Source organism: Bufo bufo, chromosome 5 (assembly GCF_905171765.1).
Source record: "Bufo bufo chromosome 5, aBufBuf1.1, whole genome shotgun sequence".
Classification (NCBI taxonomy): domain Eukaryota; kingdom Metazoa; phylum Chordata; class Amphibia; order Anura; family Bufonidae; genus Bufo; species Bufo bufo.
In genome coordinates this window covers 181,992,858-182,017,100 of record NC_053393.1, presented here as the reverse complement: position 1 = coordinate 182,017,100, position 24,243 = coordinate 181,992,858, and positions in this window count along the sequence as shown.

Here is a 24,243-nt window from a genome sequence, read left to right as displayed (position 1 = left end):
GCAAGGCAGCTGTAACCAACACCTCCAATCTCATCTCATTGATTGGACTCCAGTTGGCTGACACCTCACTCCAATTAGCTCTTGGAGATGTCATTAGTCTAGGGGTTCACATACTTTTTCCACCTGCACTGTGAATGTTTACATGGTGTGTTCAATAAAAACATTTAGTTCTTTGTGTTTTTAGTTTAAGCAGACTGTGATTGTCTATTGTTGTGATTTAGATGAAGATCAGATCACATTTTATGACCAATTTGTGCACAAATCCATATTATTCCAAAGGGTTCACATACTTTTTCTTGCAACTGTGTGTGAGAGAGAGAGAGGAGATGGATATGAGAAGAAAGGAGAGGAGCAAATGGAGGAAAAAGAGAGAGGAGAGGATGGGGGGGAAGGAGAGGGAGAAAGGGGAGGGGAGGAAGGGGAAAAAGGGAGAGGAGATAAAAGAAAAAAGGTCAAGAATAAAAATGTAAAAACGTATATTCACATGTTGGTCCTCCCAGCCATTGTTTTTAAAAGAACCCCCCCTCTTGTTTTCACATGACTGCACAGGTACGGACATGCGCCATTTTTAGAAGAAACCAGGCAGTATACACCCAGCTGCACATAAAATTAGGGTGACACAGGTATATACATATTTTTTTTAAAAAGATGTAAATATTTCCAGCCAATGTGTGTCAACATACGCCAGTCTTACCAATAGTTAACGTCAGTTAATTATATATATATGATATTTTTGTATTCACTGATGAATCAACACTAATGGGGTATCTAGTCACCCAACTGAGTTTTGAAAATGTTATTATTTTTTATTTATGTATTTTAATTATAATTTACTTATTTATCTATGGATGTATACAGTGAGATACTTACAGCTGTCTTCTCTTATATATATGTTCTTATAATTATTCATGTACTCGCCCACACAATGGAGGTTTTTTATTTTATTTTTTTCGTCTATTTTATCGATATTTATTCATCCATGCAAATATTTAATTATATATCAAATTCCACATATGATTCTTAAACGTACATATATATGTAGATATTTATCTATATCATATTCCATATACAACTTTTAAACGTACATATATATCCATTTTTTATTGTACTCTTTCTATTATCTATGTTCCTTGTAGACTTGATAAAGGGGCCATCAAGACCCCGAAACGCGTTGTCCCATAATAAATTTTGATGTATCCTGTACCGGGTTGTGGTAATTGCGCCTTATGATCGTCTATCAGCTGGAGCACGTCTTAGTGACAAGCTGAGATACGTTTTCCTCTGGAAACAGCAACAGTGGATGAGTTCTGTCGGCTCTGGTTAATAGATAAGACTTTAGAAATTGAAATTGCATCTATCAAAGGAGTTTTTCAGACTTTTAATTTTGATGACCTATCCTCAGGGTAGGTCATTAACCACCTCAGCCCCCAGTGCTTAAACACCCTGAAAGACCAGGCCACTTTTTACACTTCTGACCTACCCTACTTTCACCGTTTATTGCTCGGTCATGCAACTTACCACCCAAATGAATTTTACCTCCTTTTCTTCTCACTAATAGAGCTTTCATTTGGTGGTATTTCATTGCTGCTGACATTTTTACTTTTTTTGTTATTAATCGAAATTTAACGATTTTTTTGCAAAAAAATGACATTTTTCACTTTCAGTTGTAAAATTTTGCAAAAAAAACGACATCCATATAGAAATTTTGCTCTAAATTTATAGTTCTACATGTCTTTGATAAAAAAAAAATGTTTGGGTAAAAAAAAAATGGTTTGGGTAAAAGTTATAGCGTTTACAAACTATGGTACAAAAATGTGAATTTCCGCTTTTTGAAGCAGCTCTGACTTTCTGAGCACCTGTCATGTTTCCTGAGGTTCTACAATGCCCAGACAGTACAAACACCCCACAAATGACCCCATTTCTGAAAGTACACACCCTAAGGTATTCGCTGATGGGCATAGTGAGTTCATAGAACTTTTTATTTTTTGTCACAAGTTAGCGGAAAATGATGATTTTTTTTTTTTTTTTTTTTTCCTTACAAAGTCTCATATTCCACTAACTTGTGACAAAAAATAAAAAGTTCTATGAACTCACTATGCCCATCAGCGAATACCTTGGGGTCTCTTCTTTCCAAAATGGGGTCACTTGTGGGGTAGTTATACTGCCCTGGCATTCTAGGGGCCCAAATGTGTGGTAAGGAGTTTGAAATCAAATTCTGTAAAAAATGACCTGTGAAATCCGAAAGGTGCTCTTTGGAATATGGGCCCCTTTGCCCACCTAGGCTGCAAAAAAGTGTCACACATCTGGTATCTCCGTACTCAGGAGAAGGTGGGGAATGTGTTTTGGGGTGTCATTTTATATATACCCATGCTGGGTGAGAGAAATATCTTGGCAAAAGACAACTTTTCCCATTTTTTTATACAAAGTTGTCATTTGACCAAGATATTTATCTCACCCAGCATGGGTATATGTAAAAAGACACCCCAAAACACATTCCTCAACTTCTCCTGAGTACGGGGATACCAGATGTGTGACACTTTTTTGCAGCCTAGGTGGGCAAAGGGGCCCATATTCCAAAGAGCACCTTTCGGATTTCACTCCTCATTTTTTCCTGAATTTGATTTCAAACTCCTTACCACACATTTGGGCCCCTAGAATACCAGGGCAGTATAACTACCCCACAAGTGACCCCATTTTGGAAAGAAGACACCCCAAGGTATTCCGTGAGGGGCATGGCGAGTTCCTAGAATTTTTTATTTTTTGTCACAAGTTAGTGGAAAATGATGATTTTTTTTTTTTTTTTTTTTTCATACAAAGTCTCATATTCCACAAACTTGTGACAAAAAATAAAAACTTCCATGAACTCACTATGCCCATCAGCGAATACCTTGGGGTCTCTTCTTTCCAAAATGGGGTCACTTGTGGGGTAGTTATACTGCCCTGGCATTCTAGGGGCCCAAATGTGTGGTAAGTAGGTAAATGACCTGTGAAATCCGAAAGGTGCTCTTTGGAATGTGGGCCCCTTTGCCCACCTAGGCTGCAAAAAAGTGTCACACATCTGGTATCTCTGTATTCAGGAGAAGTTGAGGAATGTGTTTTGGGGTGTCTTTTTGCATATACCCATGCTGGGTGAGATAAATATCTTGGTCAAATGCCAACTTTGTATAAAAAAATGGGAAAAGTTGTCTTTTGCCAAGATATTTCTCTCACCCAGCATGGGTATATGTAAAATGACACCCCAAAACACATTCCCCAACTTCTCCCGATTACGGAGATACCAGATGTGTGACACTTTTTTGCAGCCGAGGTGGGCAAAGGGGCCCATATTCAAAAGAGCACCTTTCGGATTTCACAGGTAATTTTTTACAGAATTTGATTTCAAACTCCTTACCACACATTTGGGCCCCTAGAATGCCAGGGCAGTATAACTACCCCACAAGTGACCCCATTTTGGAAAGAAGAGACCCCAAGGTATTCGCTGATGGGCAAAGTGAGTTCATGGAAGTTTTTATTTTTTGTCACAAGTTAGTGGAATATGAGACTTTGTATGAAAAAAAAAAAAAAAAAAAAAAAAAAGCATTTTCCACTAACTTGTGACAAAAAATAAAAAATTCTAGGAACTCGCCATGCCCCTCACGGAATACCTTGGGGTGTCTTCTTTCCAAAATGGGGTCACTTGTGGGGTAGTTATACTGCTCTGGCATTTTCCAGGGGCCCTAATGTGTGGTAAGTAGGTAAATGACCTGTGAAATCCTAAAGGTGCTCTTTGGAATATGGGCCCCTTTGCCCACCTAGGCTGCAAAAAAGTGTCACACATGTGGTATCGCCGTATTCAGGAGAAGTTGGGGAATGTGTTTTGGGGTGTCATTTTACATATACCCATGCTGGGTGAGAGAAATATCTTGGCAAAAGACAACTTTTCCCATTTTTTTATACAAAGTTGGCATTTGACCAAGATATTTCTCTCACCCAGCATGGGTATATGTAAAATGACACCCCAAAACACATTCCCCAACTTCTCCTGAGTACGGCGATACCAGATGTGTGACACTTTTATGCAGCCTAGATGCGCAAAGGTGCCCAAATTCCTTTTAGGAGGGCATTTTTAGACATTTGGATACCAGACTTCTTCTCACGCTTTGGGGCCCCTAGAATGCCAGGGCAGTATAAATACCCCACATGTGACCCCATTTTGGAAAGAAGACACCCCAAGGTATTCAATGAGGGGCATGGCGAGTTCATAGAAATTTTTTTTTTTTGGCACAAGTTAGCGGAAATTGATATTTTTAATTTTTTTCTCACAAAGTCTCCCGTTCCGCTAACTTGGGACAAAAATTTCAATCATTCATGGACTCAATATGCCCCTCACGGAATACCTGGGGGTGTCTTCTTTCCGAAATGGGGTCACATGTGGGGTATTTATACTGCCCTGGCATTCTAGGGGCCCTAAAGCGTGAGAAGAAGTCTGGAATATAAATGTCTAAAAAATTTTACGCATTTGGATTCCGTGAGGGGTATGGTGAGTTCATGTGAGATTTTATTTTTTGACACAAGTTAGTGGAATATGAGACTTTGTAAGAAAAAAAAAAAAAAATTCCGCTAACTTGGGCCAAAAAAATATCTGAATGGAGCCTTACAGAGGGGTGATCAATGACAGGGGGGTGATCAATGACAGGGGGGTGATCAATGACAGGGGGGTGATCAATGACAGGGGGGGTGATCAGGGAGTCTATATGGGGTGATAACCACAGTCATTGATCACGCCCGTGTAAGGCTTCATTCAGACGTCCGGATGCGTTTTGCGGATCCGATCCATCTATCAGTGCATCCGTAAAAATCATGCGGACATCTGAATGGAGCTTTACAGGGGGGTGATCAATGACAGGGGGGTGATCAATGACAGGGGGGTGATCAGGGAGTCTATATGGGGTGATCACCACAGTCATTGATCATGCCCCTGTAAGGCTTCATTCAGACGTCCGGATGCGTTTTGCGGATCCGATCCATCTATCAGTGCATCCGTAAAAATCATGCGGACATCTGAATGGAGCTTTACAGGGGGGTAATCAATGACAGGGGGGTGATCAATGACAGGGGGGTGATCAGGGAGTCTATATGGGGTGATCACCACAGTCATTGATCATGCCCCTGTAAGGCTTCATTCAGACGTCCGGATGCGTTTTGCGGATCCGATCCATCTATCAGTGCATCCGTAAAAATCATGCGGACATCTGAATGGAGCTTTACAGGGGGGTAATCAATGACAGGGGGGTAATCAATGACAGGGGGGTGATCAGGGAGTCTATATGGGGTGATCACCACAGTCATTGATCATGCCCCTGTAAGGCTTCATTCAGACGTCCGGATGCGTTTTGCGGATCCGATCCATCTATCAGTGCATCCGTAAAAATCATGCGGACATCTGAATGGAGCTTTACAGGGGGGTAATCAATGACAGGGGGGTGATCACCACAGTCATTGATCATGCCCCTGTAAGGCTTCATTCAGACGACCGGATGCGTTTTGCGGATCCGATCCATGTATCAGTGCATCCGTAAAAATCATGCGGACATCTGAATGGAGCTTTACAGGGGGGTAATCAATGACAGGGGGGTAATCAATGACAGGGGGGTGATCAGGGAGTCTATATGGGGTGATCACCACAGTCATTGATCACGCCCCTGTAAGGCTTCATTCAGACGTCCGGATGCGTTTTGCGGATCCGATCCATCTATCAGTGGATCCGTAAAAATCATGCGGACGTCTGAATGGAGCTTTACAGGGGGTTGATCAATGACAGGGGGGTAATCAATGACAGGGGGGTGATCAGGGAGTCTATATGGGGTGATCAGGGGTGATTAGGGGTGATCAGGGGCTAATAAGGGGTTAATAAGTGACGGGGGGGGGTGTAGTGTAGTGTAGTGGTGCTTGGTGCTACTTTACTGAGCTACCTGTGTCCTCTGGTGGTCGATCCAAACAAAGGGGACCACCAGAGGACCAGGTAGCAGGTATATTAGACGCTGTTATCAAAACAGCGTCTAATATACCTGTTAGGGGTTAAAAAAAACACATCTCCAGCCTGCCAGCGAACGATCGCCGCTGGCAGGCTGGAGATCAACTCTCTTACCTTCCGTTCCTGTGAGCGCGCGCGCCTGTGTGCGCGCGTTCACAGGAAATCTCGCGTCTCGCGAGATGACGCGTATATGCGTGACTGTGCGCAGCGCTGCCACCTCCGGAACGCGATCCTGCGTTAGGCGGTCCGGAGGTGGTTAATATCAGATTGACAGGGGTCCGACATCTGGCACCCCCACCGATCAGCTGTATAAAAAGGCACTCGCTGTGCCATCTCAAGTTTCTCTTCCTGCTCTCTTCTGCTATGTCTATGGCAAGCAGGAAGAGAGACAGGAGATGGCATGCGTGCACAGTGTGTAACTTCTCTTCATACAGCTGATAAGTGGAGGTGCCGGGTGTCAGAGCCCCGTAGATCAGATATTGATGACCTATCCTGAGGATAGGTCATCAATGTTAAAAGCCTGGAAAACCCTTTAAATCAGAATTTACTTGTATAATTTTTACTTAATTATAAAGCCCCATTAACTAAAGCATTAGACTCTTCTGGGCACAAGATTCAGAAGCCAAAGTGAAAATTTCAATAGCAGAAATTTTGGCCACCTTTGAGAGCTAACACTCCATATTATCAAATGGAGAATTACCCTTTGAAGAGGTTTTCCGTAATAGTTCCTCTGGATAGATCATCAGTATCTGATTAGTAGGGGTCCAACACCCAGGATTCCCACTGACCAGCTGTTTGAATAGTCACCGTCACTCAACAACAAAACATTTGTAAAACACTTTTCTCCCGTAGGACTGACTCGCAGTAGTGTAGTGTCCTTCTCTCAGCAAACCAAGCACAGCCGTACGTTGTATAGTGGAAGTGAATAGGGTTGAGCTGCGCCTAGGCCATATGACTAGGGTTGAGTGAATCCGAACTGTAAAGTTAAGGGTTCGTACCGAACTTTATGATTTTTGGACCCCGGACCGCAACCCGAACTATTCAGTAAAAGTTCGAGTTTGGTGTTCGGAGAGTTAATGGCGCTTTTTGAAAGGCTGCAGAACAGCCAATCAACAAGCCTTTAACTCGTGTGCCCCTAGAAGCCATCACAGCCATGCGTACTAATGGCATGGCTGTGATTGCCCAGTGCAGCATGTGACCCAGCCTCTATATAAGCAGGAGTCACATAGCGCTGCACGTCACTCTGCTCTTACTAGTGTAGGGATAGGATGCTGCTGCTGTGAGGGAGAGAATAGGAAAGAATCTGTAAACAGAAGTGCTTGTTAACTCAGCGATCTACAGAAATTTTATTTTGTGGGTGCAGTGCACAATTTTTTTTACACTGCCCTGAGCCCAGTGACACAGAAAAATAACTTTTATTCGTCTGTTAGTTCGGTGGGCGTCGGCGGCCATTTTGTGCAAGTTCAGTGCACATCACTGTGTGCATTTGTGGTGACAGTCAAATACAAAGTTTAAATACTGCAGTTATATTCAGGGTTTTAAAAAAAAACACCCATTTTTAGCAAGACCCTACATCTGGGGCCTTTGCTGCATTTCTGACAGTGAAATACAAGCTTTAAATATTAAAAATATACTCTGGGTTTAAAAAAAAAATTTTTTTTTTGCAAGACTCTACATCTGGGGCCTTTGTTGCAATTCTGACAGTGAAATACAAACTTTAAATACTGCAATTATCTTCTGGGTTTAAAAAAAAACACTTATTTTTTTGCAAGACCCTACATCTGGGGCCTTTGCTGCATTTGTCACAGTGAAATACAAGCTTTAAATACTGCAATTATCTTCTGGGTTTAAAAAAAATAGCTTTATGGCCATTGAGCGTGTGGATAAACCCACGCGCGGTGGTGACTGGAACAGACACATTCTCCAAAGAGAATGCTGGTGGATGTTCACTCTGAATACGGTTGCCCCTAACGGCCTTAATGAACAATTGAACTTTAGTTGTTTTCTCTAATCATTACTGTTCCCGTTCAGCCCCGTGGTTTGGTTCTTTATCATATAAACCCCTTTTATTTGGTCTTCCATGTAGGACAGTGAGCATACACTGCCATGACCCTTAAAAATATGTGAAAGGGATAATTGGGGTTATGGCCCGGCTGGACCAATGAGTAGTTTGCTCCCCCTTTGTGTTTCTCCCCTCTCCATATTTATTCTAATTCATACTGGAGCTGAGTTCTCCCTGTGGCTACGTCTCCATTAGACTAACCATTAGGGGGCGTTCCAGTTATGATGTCATGCAGACCGGAGGAGTGGTCTTTGCATGACATTAATTGTGCCACAGCTAAACGGGTTGCTAAATTGACTGTCGTTCTTTATCTGCCGTCCAGGGCACTTCTGCGCAAGTGCGGTTGTTTTCTGACTCCGATCCTGTGGCTGCTGGTATGACGCGGCCGCGCTTGACGTCCGCGCGTCTCAGCAGTCACGTGATGCGGAAGTGCAGTCCCAGCCGTGCGTTCCACCCTAGGCCTCATGAAACGCATGGGGCAGGAGTTTGTAGCGCATGCGCGGTCACATGACTTTGGTTCCTCCGATCACGTGACTACGATGTTGAGGCGCTTCACATGACGTCATCAGCGGACGCCTTGTTGGCTGGAGCCGATTATTGATGATGCGTCTCACCTGGCCCCTCAGCCTTTATAATGGGGCAGTGGCGCCCCATTTGCTGCCGGTCAATCTACTCCTGCAGACACCACCACCCTGGGTCTTGCTCGTGATTGGGTCCACAGCCATACGTTGACCGCAGCCACCAAAAAGTGAGTTACTCTCCTCCATTGTCCCATACTGGATGACTGGTGGAGATCCATTTGGTTACTACACTGCTCAAAAAAATAAAGTTAACACTTAAACAACACAATGTAACTCCAAGTCAATCACACTTCTGTAAAATCAAACTGTCCATTTAGGAAGCAACACTGAGTGACAATCAATTTCACATGCTGTTGTGCAAATGGGATAGACAACAGGTGGAAATTATAGGCAATTAGCAAGACACCCCCAATTCTGCAGGTGGTGACCACAGACCACTTCTCAGTTCCTATGCTTCCTGGCTGATGTTTTGGTCACTTTTGAATGCTGGCGGTGCTTTCACTCTAGTGGTAGCATGAGACGGAGTCTACAACCCACACAAGTGGCTCAGGTAATGCAGCTTATCCAGGATGGCACATCAATGCGAGCTGTGGCAGGAAGGTTTGCTGTGTCTGTCAGCGTAGTGTCCAGAGCATGGAGGTGCTACTAGGAGACAGGCCAGTACATCAGGAGACGTGGAGGAGGCCGTAGGAGGGCAACAACCCAGCAGCAGGACCACTACCTCCGCCTTTGTGCAAGGAGGAACAGGAGGAGCACTGCCAGAGCCCTGCAAAATGACCTTTAGCAGGCCACAAATGTGCATGTGTCTGCTCAAACTGTCAGAAACAGACTCCATGAGGGTGATATGAGGGCCCGACATCCACAGGTGGGGGTTGTGCTTACAGCCCAACACCGTGCAGGACGTTTGGCATTTGCCAGAGAACACCAAGATTGGCAAATTCGCCACTGGCGCCCTGTGCTCTTCACAGATGAAAGCAGGTTCACATTGAGCACATGTGACAGACGTGACAGAGTCTTGAGACGCCGTGGAGAACGTTCTGCTGCCTGCAAATCCTCCAGCATGACCGGTTTGGCATTGGGTCAGTAATGGTGTGGGGTGGCATTTCTTTTGAGGGCCGCACAGCCCTCCATGTGCTCGCCAGAGGTAGCCTGACTGCCATTAGGTACCGAGATGAGATCCTCAGACCCCTTGTAAAACCATATGCTGGTGCGGTTGGCCCTGGGTTCCTCCTAATGCAAGACAATGCTATACCTCATGTGGCTGGAGTGTGTCAGCAGTTCCTGCAAGAAGAAGACATTGATGCTATGGACTGGCCCGCTCATTCCCCAGACCGGAATCCAATTGAGCACATCTGGGACATCATGTCTCGCTCTATCCACCAACAGACTGTCCAGGAGTTGGCAGATGCTTTAGTCCAGGTCTGGGAAGAGATCCCTCAGGAGACCGTCTGCCACCTCATCAGGAGCATGCACAGGCGTTGTAGGGAGGTCATACAGGCACGTGGAGGCCACACACACTACTGAGCCTCATTTTGACTTGTTTTAAGGACATTACATCAAAGTTGGATCAGCCTGTAGTGTGTTTTTCCACTTTCATTTTGAGTGTGACTCCAAATCCAGACCTCCATGGGTTGAAAAATTTTATTTCCATTTTTTTATTTTTGTGTGATTTTGTTGTCAGCACATTCAATTATGTAAAGAACAAAGTATTTCAGAAGAATATTTAATTAATTCAGATCTAGGATGTGTTATTTTTGTGTTCCCTTTATTTTTTTGAGCAGTGTATATTCATGCTGTGTGCTTTTTGTTGTTATTTTTAGGCTCAGCCACATACTGACTGAAGCAACTGTACAGGTTATTCCCCAGCTATCGGGCTATATGCCGACGGGGGTAACCATCATTTACGCCCCGTGTCCCCTGAAGAATCTTGGGGCCTTTATCGAGAAAAATGCGTCGGGACACTTGAGTATTCCTCATCTAATCCTCTCCGGTTTTTGGGTAGGGTATATCTCCATTAATTTGCATCAATGTGTTGTTCCAGTGTACAGAAGGTCCTTTTTTGTTACTGGTTATGGCCTCATTAGGGCTTCCAATACAGGATCAGAGTTCCAGTCTTGGCCACCCCTTGCGGGGCTCTTTGGACACACTCATTAGGGTGGACTAGGACAAGTAGGGAGGCATTAGGGCTAGCGGGTATTTTATACCAACTTTATACCAACAAACTCTCCCCTGACCTTCTACGTTTATATCTGTCCAGCCCACCACTAAACATTTATGGTGTTATTGTAGCCGTCAGTATTCTCTCCCTACACTACGCTGAGTTTACACAAGTCTTACTTGTTTGTTTGTCTGTTGAGGCCTTTTTATCTCCTATATATTATTAAAAGTAAAGTTTTATTCTAGTATACTGCCCCTTTATAGTTTTCCTTGTTGCAATTTTCGAGCAGTATTCAGGGGGGCTTCACTGCCTTCCCTGTCTGATCCTCCTCACTTGTGTTAAAAAAAAATGCCCATTTTTTGCAAGACCCTACATCTGGGGGCTTTGCTACAATTCTGACAGTGAAATACAAGCTTTAAATACTGCAATTATATTCTGGGTTTAAAAAAAACACCCATTTTTTGCAAGACCCTACATCTGGGGCCTTTTCTGCATTTGTCACAGTGAAATACAAGCTTTAAATACTGCAATAATATACTGGGTTTAAAAAAAACACCCATTTTTTGCAAGACCCTAAATCTGGGGCCTTTGTTGCATTTGTCACAGTGAAATACAAGCTTTAAATAGTGCAAATATACACTGGGTTTAAAAAAAACACCAATTTTTTACATGACCCTACATCTGGGGCCTTTGCTACAATTCTGACAGTGAAATACAAGCTTTAAATATTGCAATTATACACTGTTTAAAAAAAAACACCAATTTTTTGCAAGACCCTACATCTGGGGCTTTTGCTGCATTTTTGACAGTGAAATACAAGCTTTAAATACTGCAATTATATTCTGGGTTTAAAAAAAAACACCCATTTTTTGCAAGACCCTACATCTGCGGCCTTTGCTGAATTTGTCAAAGTAAAATATAAGCTTTAAATACTGCAAATATTTTCTGGGTTTAAAAAAAACACCCATTTTTTGCATGACCCTACATCTGGGGCCTTTGCTGCATTTGTCACAGTGAAATACAAGCTTTAAATACTGCAATTATATTCTGGGTTTAAAAAAAACACTCATTTTTTGCAAGACCCTACATCTGGGGCCTTTGTTGCATTTGTCACAGTGAAATACAAGATTTAAATAGTGCAAATATACACTGGGTTTAAAAAAACACAATTTTTTTAATAGACCCGATATCTGGGGCCTTTGCTACAATTCTGACAGTGAAATATAAGCTTTAAATACTGCAATTATATTCTCGGTTTAAGAAAGCACCCATTTTTTGCAAGACCCTACATCTAGGGTCTTTGCTGCATTTGTCACAGTGAAATACAAACTCTAAATACTGCAATTATATTCTGGGTTTAAAAAAACACCAATTTTTTGCAAGACCCTACATCTGGGGCCTTTGCTGCATTTGTCACAGTGAAATACAAGCTTTAAATACTGCAATTATATTCTTGGTTTAAAAAAACACCCATTTTTGCAAGACCCTACATCTGGGGCCTTTGCTGCATTTGACACAGTCAAATACAACCAGTCAATACTGCAGTCCCATTGTTGGTTGACAAATTAAAAAAATTTGTGACCGTGATGTTATTGTATAAAATTTGCCTGTGACACTGTTGTGTGACCTCAAGAAATGTTTCCTCTTTATGACATTGGCCACTCTAAGTGAACTTAATTGTTGACTATTGGAGGTTACATTGTCGCATGACATAAACCATCTGTTAGTTTGGTGGGTGAATGCAAAGAATGAGGAGAGCGTCAAATAAGGGACGTGACACAGGGCGTGGGGCTGCAGGTGGAGCTCCTGTTGCAGGGAGAGGAAGTGGTCGATCTGTGCCAGCTACACGCACAAGTGAAACACCTTCCTCAGGTGCGAGTAGGAGACAGAACCTTCAGCGTTATTTGGTAGTGCCGAATGCATCTCTACTAATGGTGAGGACAGAACAAGTACAGGTGATAGTAGATTGGGTGGCTGACAGTGCCTACAGTTCCTTCACATTGTCTCCCACCCAGTCTCCTGCTGAAAGATCAGAGTTGGCACCTGCAGCCGATGTCCATCAGTCTTTCACCTCACCCCTTGCAAATCAACCAAGCAGTCTGAGCCCCAAGTCATGGCGCAATCTCTTCTGCTTTTTGATGACTCTGCTAGCAGGGTTTCCCAGGGCCATCCACATAGCCCTGCCCCAGAAGTGGAAGAGATTGAGCGCACCCATGCCCAAGCACTTATGTTTCAAGATGAGTACATGGGAGGACCACCGCAGCCAGTCTCGGATGATGACGAAACACAGGTGCCAACTGCTGGGGCTTTCGAAAGGGTGCAGACCGACAAGGAGGGCAGGGGTGAAGACTGGGTGGAAGATGATGTGGAGGACAATGAGGTCCTCGACCCCACATGGAATCAAGGTCATGAGAGTGACCTGTGTAGTTCGGAGGAACAGGCGGTGGTCAGACAGAGCCCCCAGCACAGCAGAAGAGGGAGCAGGGTGCAAAAGCGGAGCGGCCATCCCCTAGACAGTACGCCTGCTACTGCCCACCACAGCAAGGGACCGAGCACACAAAAGCCAGCTCCAAGGAATTTCCTGGCGTGGCAGTTCTTCAGACAATATGCTGACGACAAGACACGAGTGGTTTGCACGCTGTGCAATCAGAGCCTGAAGCGAGGCATAAACGTTCTCAACCTAAGCACAACCTGCATGACCAGGTATCTACCTGTAAGTGCAAAGCACGAGCTGCAGTGGAGTTGACACCTCAAAAACCAAGAAAGGTCTCTGGCTCCTCCTGCTTCCTCTTCTGCTGCAGTCTCAGCCTCTTCATCCACCTCTGGAGTGACAGTGGCACCTGCCACCCTGCAAACAGAGGATCTGCCAGCAACGCCACCACCTGGGTCACCAAGCATCTCCATAATGTCCCATGGAAGCATTTAGCAGTCTATCTCCCAAACACTGGAAAGAAAGAGGAAGTATCCCCCTACCCACCCGCGATCCTTGGCCCTGAATGCCAGCATTTCAAAATGAATGGCCTTTGAAATGCAGCCATTCCGTCTGGTGGAGACAGAGTTTTAAAAGCCTTATGGCGGTAGCTGTCCCACAGTACGTCGTGCCCAGCCGCCACTACTTTTCCAGGCGAGCCATCCCTTTCCTGTACAACCAAGTGGGGGACAAAATCAGGTGTGCACTGCGCAACGCCATCTGTGGCAAGGTCCACCTAACTATGGATACGTGGACCAGTGAGCACGGTAAAAGACATTATATCTCCCTAACAGCACACTGGGTAAATGCAGTGGCAGCTGGGCCTGAGGCGGATACCAGTTTGGCGCATATCCTTCCACCACCGAGGATTGCAGGGCGCTTCAGTTTGCCTCCTGTTGCTTCCTCCTTCTACTCCGCTTTCTCATCCTCTACCGCCTCCTCATCCGGTCAGCGTAACACCTTCACCACCAACTTCAGCACAGCCAGGGGTAAACGACAACAGGCAGTTAAACTTATCTGTTTGGGGGACAAACCACACACCGCGCAGCAGCTGTGGACGGGCATGGAACAACAGACCGATGGGTGGTTGGTAGAGATGGCCTTGCGTTTCGCTCTGCGGTCGTTTCGTGGCAAACTTAGCGTGTTCACGATTCGCCGAACATGCGAACATATTGAGATATTCATGCCCGCCATATTCTTTTACATTGTGAAGAACTTTGACCCATGACACATCCTTCAGGTGGTACAGGACAGCCAATTGAGACGTTTCAGCACATGAACATACCCCCTACCTTATAAATAAACCTGATCTGGCCGCCATTTTACATTCAGTGTTTTGCCAGTGTAGGGAGAGGTTGCTGTGTGGAGCAGGGAAAGTCTGTTTGGGACACCATACGCTAGCTAATAGGGCCATAAAAGTCCTTTTAAGGACTGGTATAGGTGTGCTATCGATAGGTGTGATACACAGAGGGGTGCAATATACTTAAAATATACTTTTATAATGAGTCAAAAACACATAGTCAGGTCCATAAATATTGGGACATTGACACCATTCTAACATTTTTGGCTCTTTACACCTCCACAATGGATTTGAAATGAAACGAACAAGATGTGCTTTAACTGCAGACTGTCAGCTTTAATTTGAGGGTATTTACATCCAAATCACGAGAACGGTGTAGGAATTACAACAGTTTGCATAAGTGCAAATATACACTGGGTTTAAAAAAAACACCAATTTTTTACATGACCCTACATCTGGGGCCTTTGCTACAATTCTGACAGTGAAATACAAGCTTTAAATATTGCAATTATACACTGTTTAAAAAAAAACACCAATTTTTTGCAAGACCCTACATCTGGGGCTTTTGCTGCATTTTTGACAGTGAAATACAAGCTTTAAATACTGCAATTATATTCTGGGTTTAAAAAAAAACACCCATTTTTTGCAAGACCCTACATCTGCGGCCTTTGCTGAATTTGTCAAAGTAAAATATAAGCTTTAAATACTGCAAATATTTTCTGGGTTTAAAAAAAACACCCATTTTTTGCATGACCCTACATCTGGGGCCTTTGCTGCATTTGTCACAGTGAAATACAAGCTTTAAATACTGCAATTATATTCTGGGTTTAAAAAAAACACTCATTTTTTGCAAGACCCTACATCTGGGGCCTTTGTTGCATTTGTCACAGTGAAATACAAGATTTAAATAGTGCAAATATACACTGGGTTTAAAAAAACACAATTTTTTTAATAGACCCGATATCTGGGGCCTTTGCTACAATTCTGACAGTGAAATATAAGCTTTAAATACTGCAATTATATTCTCGGTTTAAGAAAGCACCCATTTTTTGCAAGACCCTACATCTAGGGTCTTTGCTGCATTTGTCACAGTGAAATACAAACTCTAAATACTGCAATTATATTCTGGGTTTAAAAAAACACCAATTTTTTGCAAGACCCTACATCTGGGGCCTTTGCTGCATTTGTCACAGTGAAATACAAGCTTTAAATACTGCAATTATATTCTTGGTTTAAAAAAACACCCATTTTTGCAAGACCCTACATCTGGGGCCTTTGCTGCATTTGACACAGTCAAATACAACCAGTCAATACTGCAGTCCCATTGTTGGTTGACAAATTAAAAAAATTTGTGACCGTGATGTTATTGTATAAAATTTGCCTGTGACACTGTTGTGTGACCTCAAGAAATGTTTCCTCTTTATGACATTGGCACTCTAAGTGAACTTAATTGTTGACTATTGGAGGTTACATTGTCGCATGACATAAACCATCTGTTAGTTTGGTGGGTGAATGCAAAGAATGAGGAGAGCGTCAAATAAGGGACGTGACACAGGGCGTGGGGCTGCAGGTGGAGCTCCTGTTGCAGGGAGAGGAAGTGGTCGATCTGTGCCAGCTACACGCACAAGTGAAACACCTTCCTCAGGTGCGAGTAGGAGACAGAACCTTCAGCGTTATTTGGTAGTGCCGAATGCATCTCTACTAATGGTGAGGACAGAACAAGTACAGGTGATAGTAGATTGGGTGGCTGACAGTGCCTACAGTTCCTTCACATTGTCTCCCACCCAGTCTCCTGCTGAAAGATCAGAGTTGGCACCTGCAGCCGATGTCCATCAGTCTTTCACCTCACCCCTTGCAAATCAACCAAGCAGTCTGAGCCCCAAGTCATGGCGCAATCTCTTCTGCTTTTTGATGACTCTGCTAGCAGGGTTTCCCAGGGCCATCCACATAGCCCTGCCCCAGAAGTGGAAGAGATTGAGCGCACCCATGCCCAAGCACTTATGTTTCAAGATGAGTACATGGGAGGACCACCGCAGCCAGTCTCGGATGATGACGAAACACAGGTGCCAACTGCTGGGGCTTTCGAAAGGGTGCAGACCGACAAGGAGGGCAGGGGTGAAGACTGGGTGGAAGATGATGTGGAGGACAATGAGGTCCTCGACCCCACATGGAATCAAGGTCATGAGAGTGACCTGTGTAGTTCGGAGGAACAGGCGGTGGTCAGACAGAGCCCCCAGCACAGCAGAAGAGGGAGCAGGGTGCAAAAGCGGAGCGGCCATCCCCTAGACAGTACGCCTGCTACTGCCCACCACAGCAAGGGACCGAGCACACAAAAGCCAGCTCCAAGGAATTTCCTGGCGTGGCAGTTCTTCAGACAATATGCTGACGACAAGACACGAGTGGTTTGCACGCTGTGCAATCAGAGCCTGAAGCGAGGCATAAACGTTCTCAACCTAAGCACAACCTGCATGACCAGGTATCTACCTGTAAGTGCAAAGCACGAGCTGCAGTGGAGTTGACACCTCAAAAACCAAGAAAGGTCTCTGGCTCCTCCTGCTTCCTCTTCTGCTGCAGTCTCAGCCTCTTCATCCACCTCTGGAGTGACAGTGGCACCTGCCACCCTGCAAACAGAGGATCTGCCAGCAACGCCACCACCTGGGTCACCAAGCATCTCCATAATGTCCCATGGAAGCATTTAGCAGTCTATCTCCCAAACACTGGAAAGAAAGAGGAAGTATCCCCCTACCCACCCGCGATCCTTGGCCCTGAATGCCAGCATTTCAAAATGAATGGCCTTTGAAATGCAGCCATTCCGTCTGGTGGAGACAGAGTTTTAAAAGCCTTATGGCGGTAGCTGTCCCACAGTACGTCGTGCCCAGCCGCCACTACTTTTCCAGGCGAGCCATCCCTTTCCTGTACAACCAAGTGGGGGACAAAATCAGGTGTGCACTGCGCAACGCCATCTGTGGCAAGGTCCACCTAACTATGGATACGTGGACCAGTGAGCACGGTAAAAGACATTATATCTCCCTAACAGCACACTGGGTAAATGCAGTGGCAGCTGGGCCTGAGGCGGATACCAGTTTGGCGCATATCCTTCCACCACCGAGGATTGCAGGGCGCTTCAGTTTGCCTCCTGTTGCTTCCTCCTTCTACTCCGCTTTCTCATCCTCTACCGCCTCCTCATCCGGTCAGCGTAACACCTTCACCACCAACTTCAGCACAGCCAGGGGTAAACGACAACAGGCAGTTAAACTTATCTGTTTGGGGGACAAACCACACACCGCGCAGCAGCTGTGGACGGGCATGGAACAACAGACCGATGGGTGGTTGGTAGAGATGGCCTTGCGTTTCGCTCTGCGGTCGTTTCGTGGCAAACTTAGCGTGTTCACGATTCGCCGAACATGCGAACATATTGAGATATTCATGCCCGCCATATTCTTTTACATTGTGAAGAACTTTGACCCATGACACATCCTTCAGGTGGTACAGGACAGCCAATTGAGACGTTTCAGCACATGAACATACCCCCTACCTTATAAATAAACCTGATCTGGCCGCCATTTTACATTCAGTGTTTTGCCAGTGTAGGGAGAGGTTGCTGTGTGGAGCAGGGAAAGTCTGTTTGGGACACCATACGCTAGCTAATAGGGCCATAAAAGTCCTTTTAAGGACTGGTATAGGTGTGCTATCGATAGGTGTGATACACAGAGGGGTGCAATATACTTAAAATATACTTTTATAATGAGTCAAAAACACATAGTCAGGTCCATAAATATTGGGACATTGACACCATTCTAACATTTTTGGCTCTTTACACCTCCACAATGGATTTGAAATGAAACGAACAAGATGTGCTTTAACTGCAGACTGTCAGCTTTAATTTGAGGGTATTTACATCCAAATCACGAGAACGGTGTAGGAATTACAACAGTTTGCATATGTGCCTCCCACTTGTTGAGGGACCAAAAGTAGTGGGACAATTGGCTTCTCAGCTGTTCCATGGCCAGGTGTGTGTTATTCCCTCATTATCCCAATTACAATGAGCAGATAAAAGGTCCAGAGTTAATTTCAAGTGTGCTATTTGCATTTGGAATCTTTGGATCTCAACTTTCAAGATGAGATCCAAAGAGCTGTCACTATCAGTGAAGCAAGCCATCATTAGGCTGAAAAAAACAAAAAACAAACCCATCAGAGAGATAGCAAAATATTAGGCGTGGCCAAAACAACTGTTTGGAACATTCTTAAAAAGAAGGAACACACCGGTGAGCTCAGCAACACCAAAAGACCAGGAAGACCACAGAAAACAACTGTGGTGGATGACCGAAGAATTCTTTCCCTGGTGAAGATAACACCCTTCACAACAGTTGGCCATATCAAGAACACTCTCCAGGAGGTAGGTGTATGTGTGTCAAAGTCAACAATCAAGAGAAGACTTCACTAGAGTGATTACAAAATGTCCCAAGAACAAGCAGGAACTGAAGACAGCTGCAGTAGAGGCCTGGCAGAGCATCACCAGGGATGAAACCCAGCGGCTGGTGATGTCTATGCGTTCCAGACTTCAGACTATAATTGACTGCAAAGGATTTGCAGCCAAGTATTAAAAAGTGAAAGTTTGATTTATGATTATTATTATTATTATGTCCCATTAGTTTTGGTCCCTTAACAAGTGGGAGGCACATATGCAAACTGTTGCAATTCCTACACCGTTAACCTGATTTGGATGTAAATACCCTCAAATTAAATCTGACAGTCTGCAGTTAAAGCACATCTTGTTTGTTTCATTTCAAATCCATTGTGGTGGTGTATAGAGTCAAAAATGTTAGAATTGTGTCGATGTCCCAATATTTATGGACCTGACTGTAGATCTATATAGTGATCACCTGGAAGTCAGGGGCCTAGGGGATAGGGGCTTACAAGGGCCATTTTTATATAGGGTAAGGTTCCAGACGGGGTCGCTCTTATCAGGGAGGGTGTTCTGTGGTTAGGCTATCAGGGCCAGAATAGCACCCCCCGTAGGGCAATATCAGGGACAGTTCTTTGCCCACCCTGTCCTTCAATACCACATCATCATCTAGCCCAGGGATAGATGTTTTTTGCATTCCCTCCGGGATTCATGGATGTGCACTGGAACCCCCCGGATTGTGGTAGGACATATGGTTTCTGATTTGGTGCCGAAGAGCACCTGATTTAGTGCCGCCGAGCACTTGTTGTTGCCTACCACATCTATGCTTTTTGCTTAACTTTAATAATTACATTTATTTTCATTTTGAGGGCTATCTTTTCCATTCACATGTCCACAAAATGGGTCCGCATCCGTTCCGCAATTTTGCGGAATGGGTGCAGACCCATTAATTTTCAATGGGGCCGGAATGTGCTATCCGCATCCGCATTTGCGGATCCGGACTTCCGTTTCCACAAAAAAATTGAACATGTCCTATTCTTGTCCGCAATTGCAGACAAGATTAAGCATTTACTATTGTAGTGCCGGCAATGTGCGGTCCGCAAATTTCGAAATGCACATTGCCGGTGTCCGTGTTTTGCGGATCCGCAAAACCCTTACGGACATGTGAATGGACCCTCATAGTAACATTATTAAAGGTTATGTTTTATCTTTATGTATATTCTAATGGATTGCCTTCCTTCTACAATTATATAATATACTTTCTATGTTAGAAAGTATATTATAGTGCATTTATATTGCGCGGCAGTTGTGTGCGGTTCTGCTGCGATACTGCAGGTATATAGAGCGACAAGCGTTATTGGAACAAATAATTTCTACTGGTGTGATATACCAGTCGCCCCGCAAAAAAACTGATTGAAGCGGGGTGTTATATACCAATATGCTTTCTTTAAAGTGCACTTCGGTACTGTATAGCTAATTTGCGCATGTGCTTATGCGAAAATTATATTGCTGATATTTCGCATTAAAAAAAAATAATGAATGGAGATCGCAAATTCAAATAATACATCTGGTATGTCACTGTCCATGTTGTGGGACTATTTGTGCACTTCTAGTAATTATTTCTTGGCTGCAAATATGAGCTGAAGGTTTTACAGGTTCGCCTGCCATTAAAATGAATGGGACCCGCCGTGAACTCGCGGTTCAAGAACATTTGATCACGTTCACGCGATCGCTTTCGCGAACCGTCCCGGCAGATGTTTGTCCATCACTAGTGGTTGGTGCCAGTGAGCCTCAAGCCTGGCAAGGTGGTGTATGATAATGGGCGAAATCTCGTATCAGCTCTGGGACTAGCTGGTTTGACGCACATCCCTTGCCTGGCGCATGTGCTGAATTTGGTGGTGCAGAGGTTCCTTTAAAATTACCCCGATACCCCGATACCCCGCGCTGTTTCGAGTTCTCCACCAACATGGCCAGTGCCGATGACGCCGTTCTCAGAGTTACTATCCCACTTCTATGCCTCCTTGAAAAAACGCTTCAGGGGATGATGAAAGAGGATGTGGCACAGGAGGAGGAGGAAGAGGAATCATTTTCAAGGGTTTCAGGCCAGTCATTCACAAGTGGCTCCGAGGGTGAGTTCCTGCACCCACAGACGCCAGGTACACAATTGTCCAGCAAGGGCACAGTTCTAGAGGATGATGAGGTGGAGGATGAGGAGGAGGAAATGGAGGAGGGTGGCACCTAAACCAGCTCATGGCCATCACTGGTGCATGGCTGGGGGGATACAGAGGACACAGACGATACACCTCCCACAGAGGACAGCTTGTCGTTGCCTCTGGGCAGCCTGGCAGACATGAGTGATTACAGTGCAGTGTCTCCGCAACGATCGCCGAGTTGGCCACTTTCTAACTTGTGCTGATTACTGGGTGGCAACGCTGCTGGATCCCCATTACAAGGACAACGTACCGTCCTAAATTCCGTCAGTGGAGCGTGATCGTAAGATGCGTGAGTACAAGTGCACGCTGGTAGAAGCTCTGCTGGTGGCATTCTCACCTGAAAGCAGGGGCACATTGGAAGCACAAGTTGAAGGCAGAGGAGGAGGTTGCCAACGCAGCTGGGGCATCGCCAGCCCCTCAGAAGGCACGGTTAGCATGGCCGAAATGTGTAAAAGCTTTGTCAGCATGCCACAACAACCAGCACCACCAGCTGATATGGAACGTCTTTGCAGGAGGCAGCATTTCAGCAATATGGTGGAGCAGTATATGTGCACACACCTACACGTACTGAATGATGGGTCTGCCCCCTTCAACTTCTGGGTCTCCAAATTTGGCACATGACCTGAGCTTGCCCTTTACGCTTTGGAGGTGCTCGCCTGCCCTGCAGCCAGTGTATTGTCTGAACATTTGTTTAGCACGGCTGGAGGGGGTTATCACAGGTTATATTTCCCAACCTGTTGTACCCTATTTTAAACAAAAAATTAAAAATAAATTTAAAACCAAAAACCACCTCCAACTCCTCCACCGCCGCTTCCACCTACACCGCCACATTCACCGCCTCCTCAACCTCCTACTCCATATGGACCTCCTCCTCCTAGATCAAGATTTTTTTTTTTTTACATATTTTATGTTATTTTAAGTCATTTCCTTATCCACATTTGTTTGCAGAGCACTTGTCATGCTCTTAACAACATTTTGCTGCCATTTGCAGCCCTCTAGCCCTTTCCATTCATTTTAGTGCTCAAAAGTTCGGGTCCCCATTGACTTCAATGCGGTTTCGGGGTCAAGTTCGGGTCCCGAACTCAAACTTTTTGTGAAGTTCGGCTGAACCCGTGGAACCCGAACATCCAGATGTCCGCTCAACTCTACATATGACCTATAAACAAACATGTTGTCACATAGCCTAGAGAAGGCTGCAAGTGCTGCTGCCTTCCCTAACAGCTGATCAGTGTAAAACGCCTGGAAATCCCTTTTAATTCTATATGATCCCCACTTTACAATTTATCCATCTGACTTCATCTTCAGGATAAGCATTTCTCTAACGCTACTTAAAAAGCAAGCACCTATTTGCTAAATATTTCATTCAATGAAAAATTATTTAAATCCAGTCTTTTGCACATTGAACAATTTAGCCCTTATTAATTTTTTTCGTTCACACTTTTAAAATTATTTTGCATTACATTTGCTACTACTCATTTTATGTTAAAACATTACAATACTCAGGTTTATACACTGATCCAAAGTACTTCTTTCAATACAACTTAGAAATCTTATCTCTTTATGTTTTCATTAATAAAGTAGTCTGATGGTTCAATCCAGATGAGCTTTGTCCTGATTAGCAAAATGAAACATTTTACAGCATTACTTTCCATACAAAATCTTCAGTTTCAACTTGAAATGTCCTTCACATTAGATCATACTTTAACATCGTGCTATACCTCTTAAAATCAATTAAGTCCATCAAGGTTAATGTTATCACTATGAATATAATGGTATATTAATAATACTTAATGACTACCTTTCCATTGTAAAGTTTGTCTCCCCCATAGAATATTCAGTGAACTTTTGATCTCCTTTCACTCACACACGCACGCACCAACACACTCACACACAGAGTCATTTTATCACAAAGGCTCATTTACAATATGACATATTGAAACCTGGTTTGATATTCTCTTTATATGATAGAATGGTTAAAAAGTTACAACTTTATGAATGGAGATGGTAAGCATGTTTATTTTGAGGCACTCTGCTATGTAATTAAATGAAATATAAAATCTTGCAAAATATCACAAACAACATAAGTAAAGATAATTTTGCCTAAATTATGGAATGTCATGTTTTTCTAAATGAAGAGGCATAATTAACAACAATTTGTTTAATTTCTAAAAATCATACATTAAACATGAGTTTATAAGTATGCATGGTATTTTAATGTAAAATATTATTTTTGTACATGTTTATTATTACCTTTGAGTTAGCAATTTATTATTATATAATGGAGCATCGTGAAATCTTGTTGTTTTCAAAGCTGGTCACTTTGCACCACTCATCCCGTAATATATTAAGCCAAGAGCAAAGGTGAGGAAGGATACCTGACTGAGTACCTGACTCAGAATATATGCTAATAATTAATGACATTGTGGCTTAATTTGCCAATAACACCTTACAATCATTTTTTAGGTCAGAAAATAGGGATTACATTTTAGGGGGGTATATTTGGGAATTTAGGATTCCAAGGAAATGAGCAATCTCCTTGTCTACCTCATTGGTTTAGTAGGTATAGTATAAGACAGCAAAATATACCCATTACACCCTGAAGAATATAAATATGACACTTATTAAACACCTGTTCCCCAACCAAACAGTAATACACAGAAGAGAATTAGATAAACAATATATAAAACTTAAAATGAATTGATTACCATAAAGAAAGCCATATGAGAAACAAATTAGATAAAACAATCAATAAAATCAATGATGAAATGTACACTTACTTCCCATTGTAATGCATTACACCGAGATTTGCAAAAAAAAATGAATGGTCCTACTAGTTCCTTGGGAGACCACTTAATTTCCATTTCACTTGATATTCCATGGTAGGGGTGGGGGTATTGTCCCTGTTAAACCCTCTGCAAGGCTATTATACCCAGAACATACCTCAAAAATGGACTGATCATCCCAAAAGGGTCATTCCTGTTCGGAGATTGTTCTTTCTGCAAGAATGCCTTGCGGCTATTACTATTAGGCATAGAGATTAC